A 6,000-nucleotide genomic window follows, 5' to 3' on the forward strand; every position below is an offset into this window, starting at 1 on the left:
TGGGGGAGGAAAGCTGCAGTGTTGAAACAAATTTTGGTTTCTTCTGTTCTTTTGCTTTTTTTAAAGACTACAGACAGGAGGCTTTTGAAATTATTGGGCTGGAGAGTGGGTGCTGTGAAGGGAAGAGAGAGTCTGCCATGAATACAAGTTTGGTGGGAGAATTAAAGAGCATAGGGACTTCAAATTTGCCAGAAGAGTGTGAACAGTTTCTCCTAACATTGCTAAAATTGGTACTTTTGGACCCTCCAGAGTTTTGGGACTAATTTTGTTTCTTCACTGAAAGGGTTGTCAAGCACTGGAACAGGTTCCCCAGGGCAGTGGTGGAGTCATTGGATGTGGCACTCACTGATACAGTTTTGTTGACAGGGTGGTCTTCAGTTAAAAGTTGGCCTTGATGATCTTGGAGGTCTTTTCTGACCTTAATAATTCCATTATTCTGTATAGTGCTGCTGTCTGCATGTGACCAAGCAGCTGAGCACGTGGAGGTCCTTGGGGATGTGCAGTTGTCACATGAAGTCAGACTCTACCTCCACACCTCAGTGATGTCCCCTGGGCACAGCAACTGCTTTGTGCAGAGTAAGGTCTGGCACACCTTCACCTTGAATTAAAGTACTGAATTTTACTGTCATTCACAATTTATGTACCTGCAGATTGTGAAAGATTCTGAAACTCCTCTAGTAATTAGTCTTCCCCCTTTCCTACCCCATCCCACACCCTCTCTGCCTTTCTTTTAAGGCTTCACAATAGGTGGGTGCAGGTTAAACTTGGAATGGTTACCAGACCTAGGGGAAAAACAAAGGATACAACAGTTTTCAGAATTTGGCTTGAGGGTACTTGTATTTGGTTGCATTAATTTAACTTTCCTTTTTTTCTTCCAGAAGTGCTGCAGGAATTGCTTTTAGAGCAAGAACATTTGGTTGTATTTTTTTCTGTGTGAGAGCAGTATTCTTTAATAAACTAGGTACTTGGGAAAGAGGGAAAAAAACCCAACCCAACAAATCAATGGAAATCCACTGTAGTGTTAAACAGAAGGTTCATCCAAGGACAAATGGAAGTTCAGACAGCAGTAAGGAGAAAGGGACATTTAAGATCTATTAATTGCAATTAATTTCATTTAAGTTTGAGCACAGCCAAACTTAATTTCACTGAAGAAAAAGGTAATCAGGTTTCTCTGGCATTTTGTACTAATTCATGTCAATGAAAAAGAAAATTCACCTATTGAAGGTGAAGTAAAGGCACTGTTGTGTGCAGAGCTCTGCCAGGTATGGGAGTTAGCCTAAGTAGAACTTGGAAGCTTTGATTTGTCCTACATCAAGAAACACTGAGAATTTAAGGATCAAAATAAAATGTTATAAATTGTAATTAAAGGAGCCCAGCATGGAAATAGATTCCTTTGTATCCTGCACTGTAATTACAAAACAGGTTTTGAGAGAAAGTCACTCTGTAGCTGGAGTTAAGAATGAATATGGAGCCAGGCACCTACTGTTCTAGGAAGTTTGTGAGGTTTTGGCTGGCACAGATAAGCAAGTACCACTGTAGGAACCTAAAATATCCTCACCTGGTTTGTAAGTAGGAAAAAAGGTTTTTTTGATAGAGTGAGCAAGCTGAAAACTACAGTGATGTTATTTAATGTGACAATATACAGGAGTGTGGGTTTAAAAGGTGGTTATGGGGAGGAGGGCAATTGTTTTGTCTGCACACTACCCCTTACCTGCCCTGTCCTCTGATGCTGTGGCCACTGGCCAGCCTCATCCCAGCAGGAGATTGGGTAGGGGGCACTGGGGCCCTGCTGCCTTTGCCTCCTGTGCCCCCCTGGGTGCCTCCTGCACCGCTGCCACAGCAGCAGCGCGGCCACTCCTCCCTCCATCAGGGACAGGGGGAGGTGCAGCCCCTCTCCTGCCTCCAGCAGGGGCCAAAGGAGCTTCCATTAAGAGGATGAGTGGGAAGAGGGGAATGGGTGCTCAGCAGGGCCTTGGAGCTGGGTATTAGATGTGGCACCCTACCACCCTTGCAGCTCTGTTTATGTAACAAAGGTGATGCCTTGATACTACCCTAGCTCTGTTAGGTTGCGCTTCCTGCTGCCCTTTTTACCTCATATCAGTTCTCTGGGAATGATGTAAACCAAATAGCAATGGGCAGCTGGGGAATAAAATCACCATATCCTGAACCATGAGGGAGCTGTTGGCATTTGCAGTGGTGGTACACCAGAACACCAAAGCATAAACAGCTTTAAATGTGTTATTGAACAGGAAATGAAGCTGGTTACAGCATCAATGAGGAAGTACACTTAATGTGAGATAAAATACGTCATGACTCTGGCAGTCACAGGGAAGGTGACAGAGGAGAATGTGGTTCCTGTCCCCCAAGGCCAGCTAAAGGAGTTACATCTATTTCATTGGTGACAGTGTGAGCTCTTGGCATGCTCTGTGGTGCACTAATAGCAGTGCATGTCAAAGGCAAGGAGGGAGAACATGCTAAAACAAAACAATTGGCACAAGAGAAAAGCCCTCTGCTGAAAGGTACAAGTCACTACTTATTTATTTACCCACCATAGAAAACAGCCCATTTACCACGTGCACTTGGTGAGGGACTGCTCCGTGCCCTGAGCCTGCTCTTAATCCAGATTGCAGCCTGGGGCTCTGAAATCTGAACAAAACAACCTCAGTGCACAGCAGGAACTTCCAGGCCAAGGGCTGGGGAGCAGCAAAGAGAAAGTGCTGGCAGCTCACAAGGCTTTGTAGTGAAGAGCAGGGACTGGCAAAAGGGAGGAGGAGGGAGAGGCTGCCGCAGTATTTTCTCCATGCTGAGCTGGTTGTGGGGGTGTCACAGCAGTAGCTGTAGCTGGTCCAGTTCACCAAACTGTGGGAAAGGCCTTCCCTTGCCTTCATGCTGCTCCAACGCCTTTAACTTCCCTGGCACTGTTCCAGCAAGTTGCCTTTGGTGAGGAAAACCTCTGTCTCACTTTGATACTTAACCCCTGTTGTGTGCCATCTCCAGTTCAGCTCAGGTTGGTTTCAGCCATCCTGAAGAGGAGAAGTGAGACCAGGTTTTTTGTTGAGTTGTTTCTTAGTATGAATGCCTTCATTTGGAAAGTGACCCCTCCTCCCAGTGAGCGACATGGCAAGTGAGGCAGGGCCCATTGTAAGGCTTGTGCTTCGTTTGAATCCCATGGAACTGGAGAGATGCCCAGGACGAAACCCACAGGACAAAAGGGGAGTGTCCAAACTGCAAACTCTGAAAGCATTGCCCTAGGATGGTCACACGAGTTTGAAGACCTGTGAACCTTTTGCTGGAATAGTTCCTAAAGGGAGCTACTCTCTGGATTTATAGGTACTCTTGCAAGCCCAGTCAATCTGTGCTAAAATTTATTTTTTAGTAAAGCAAAGACATTTGCTGTTGTAAGCATGTCTTTCGCATAACATTCCTCAACATGGTGATCTCACAGGTCTGAAAAGAAACCCAGTGAAGGAGTAGCTTTGTCAAGGGAAAGACTTTTAAAACCATACATGTAGGTGACAGTCATACCCCATTGGACTCTGAACATCCCGAGGTGCCAAAGTTCCCTCCGTGCCCAAGAGGAACTGATGACACTTGAAAGTCCTTGAGGTCTGCATCGTCTACTATCTGGATGTCTTGGAGAGAACTCTGTGGCCATCTCTTACTGTCTGCATTCCTGAAGGTGTTCTGGTGATCCCAAAGGAAGCAAATCCCAGTTTGGCCAGCAAAGGTCTGAAGATGAGAGGAGGGCTGAGTGTTGTCATTGTGCAGTGACACAAGGGGCGTGTCGAGGGTGGCAGGGAGCAGAGCTCCACATCCTTCATCTTATTCAGAGCTCCCCACACCTGCCACAAGAGGAGTCTTAACTGTAATGATGGCCTACCTGATGCAGTAAAAAGTGGCTTTTTGCCACAGCACTAAGGACCTCTCCTTTATAGTGGTGGATCATGCTTCCCTTGTCTGATTGTACCAAAGTGGCCTTCTTTTAACTCTGGTGTGTGATCAGGTCACCCAAAATAAATAAACAAGACCAGTGGAAGGGGTGGGGAAGACAGCTGCTTTGAAGGTAGTGCCACTGGGTCATGTGGGTGGTTCAAGGCCAGTGCTCATTCCAGGCTTCTGTCCAAGAGAACACCTGGCAAAAGAGGCAGTTCTCTGCAGAGTTAATCATTAGTAGGTTTCTCTGCATTCTAGCCTAAAATAGTTAGGCTGGGGGGAGTGCTTTCCCCACTTCCCTTGGGTGCCCCTGCACACAATCATGAGCCTCCCAGGGGTGGCTGGTGCATCAGGGTCCTGGTTTAGATTTTACTCCCCTCCAGTGGTGTAGTCCCAGACATGTTATGATTTTGGGACCAGTTAGTGCTTTTGAGTCTGAAGTGCACTGTGGAGCCACAGAGAGAGAAAGTCACAAGTTGCATGGAGGAAAAGGAAGAAAAAGGGAATGTGCCAATGGAGGCTCCAGGCCACAGCTGGGTTTTTGGAGCTCTGACTTTGTTTCAGGGCATCCAGGGGTGCCCAGGATAAAAATGACCCTAAGTCCAGGAAAACATGGCCTTGGAGGAACAACTGGAACTAACAAGTTAATTAAAAAAAAAAAAAAGCAAAAAAAAAAAAAAAAAAAAAAAAAAAAGCTGTGGCAGTGCATGACAACCCGAGGAATGAAAGGTGCAAGAATCACTTCCCCAGACTTGCAGCAGAGCAGACAAAAAGCTGACTCTGCACAGGGATGGAGAGACAGACCAGATGCTTTTAAAACTCCTTTTGCTGGTGCTCATGTTAATGTTTCAACAGCTCGAGAAGAGCAGCCAAGGAAAAATTTTCCACCATGGCGGTTTCTTCCCATCCATCTGCACAGGGAGCTGCTGCCACAAGCAGTGCTGGACACACAGGGAGCGACTGGAGCAGAAGGGTGGGATGGACTGAGCTCCTCACACAGCAGGCCCGCTCAGCAGAAGGGGCTCCACACGTGCTCAGCTCTGGAGATGCAGGACCCGTGGCTGCACTGCTGCCCCTCTCCATCTGCAATGCTGCTCTGCAGCCCCATGACTTTATCTCAGCCTGCAGCGGGTCAGAGATATCTGTAAAAATGGTAATTAGACTGCCAAGATGGATGCTGCTGTTCTGGGAGCTAGACTGCAGGAAAATCCTCCTGTCAAGATGGGATGGACAAGACTACAGCTGGGGAAGTGTGTGAGAAAGGATACTGTGATAGTCTGAAACAAAGTTTGATGGAAAGGGGAAAAACCCAAACCACTTGTGATTCCTGGGATAGGGAAGGTGTGCTTTTGGCTGGAAGAAGACTGGGGACTTGAGGACCCATGCATGAGGCCAGATAGTGTTCTGGGTTATGAGAGATCATGGTGGCAGTGGTTTGTGGCTCCTTTTCTTGGGTACAGCCTGCAGTTCACAAAAATGCTGTTGTCTCCTGGGAAGCTCTGAAATTCTGTGTATGTCTTTGTGCCAAATGCCAAAAGGCTGACAGCCATCCTGAGGAGGTCAGCATTATATTTTAATGATCAGTCCATGCATTTGGGAGAGCAGGGCCCGTCTTGCCTCCAGAGGCTGTTTGTCTTGAATGCTCTTCAAACTGGCATGACTTCTCTTAGTGCAGAGGATTGTATCTACTAAAATAAAGCTAGAAGAGAGCAATTGGGGAAAAATGTCATGATTATTCATAAAAACCCATTAGAAACTGTCTTTAATGGTTTAATTCTCCCTAAGTGAGTGTGATTGTTGGGTCCATGCTTTGTTTTGATTCAGATGGTATCTGCATCAGAGTGAATCATTTGAACAGAAACCCTGAGCTTTTGAAATACTGCCATTTCTTTATGGAAGCAGAATAATAGAGCCAAACTTTAAATTCAGATGATTAAAATAAGCAGTTTAAAAACACCTGATTCAAAGTTCTCATTTATTTTAACTTATTAAAGCAAAAAATGCTGAGTAACAAATCAATTCCTGATCTGTCCCATACCCCATCGTTGCACGTAGGCACTACCAAGC

Source organism: Zonotrichia leucophrys, chromosome 1 (genome assembly GCF_028769735.1).
Source record: "Zonotrichia leucophrys gambelii isolate GWCS_2022_RI chromosome 1, RI_Zleu_2.0, whole genome shotgun sequence".
Taxonomy (NCBI): domain Eukaryota; kingdom Metazoa; phylum Chordata; class Aves; order Passeriformes; family Passerellidae; genus Zonotrichia; species Zonotrichia leucophrys.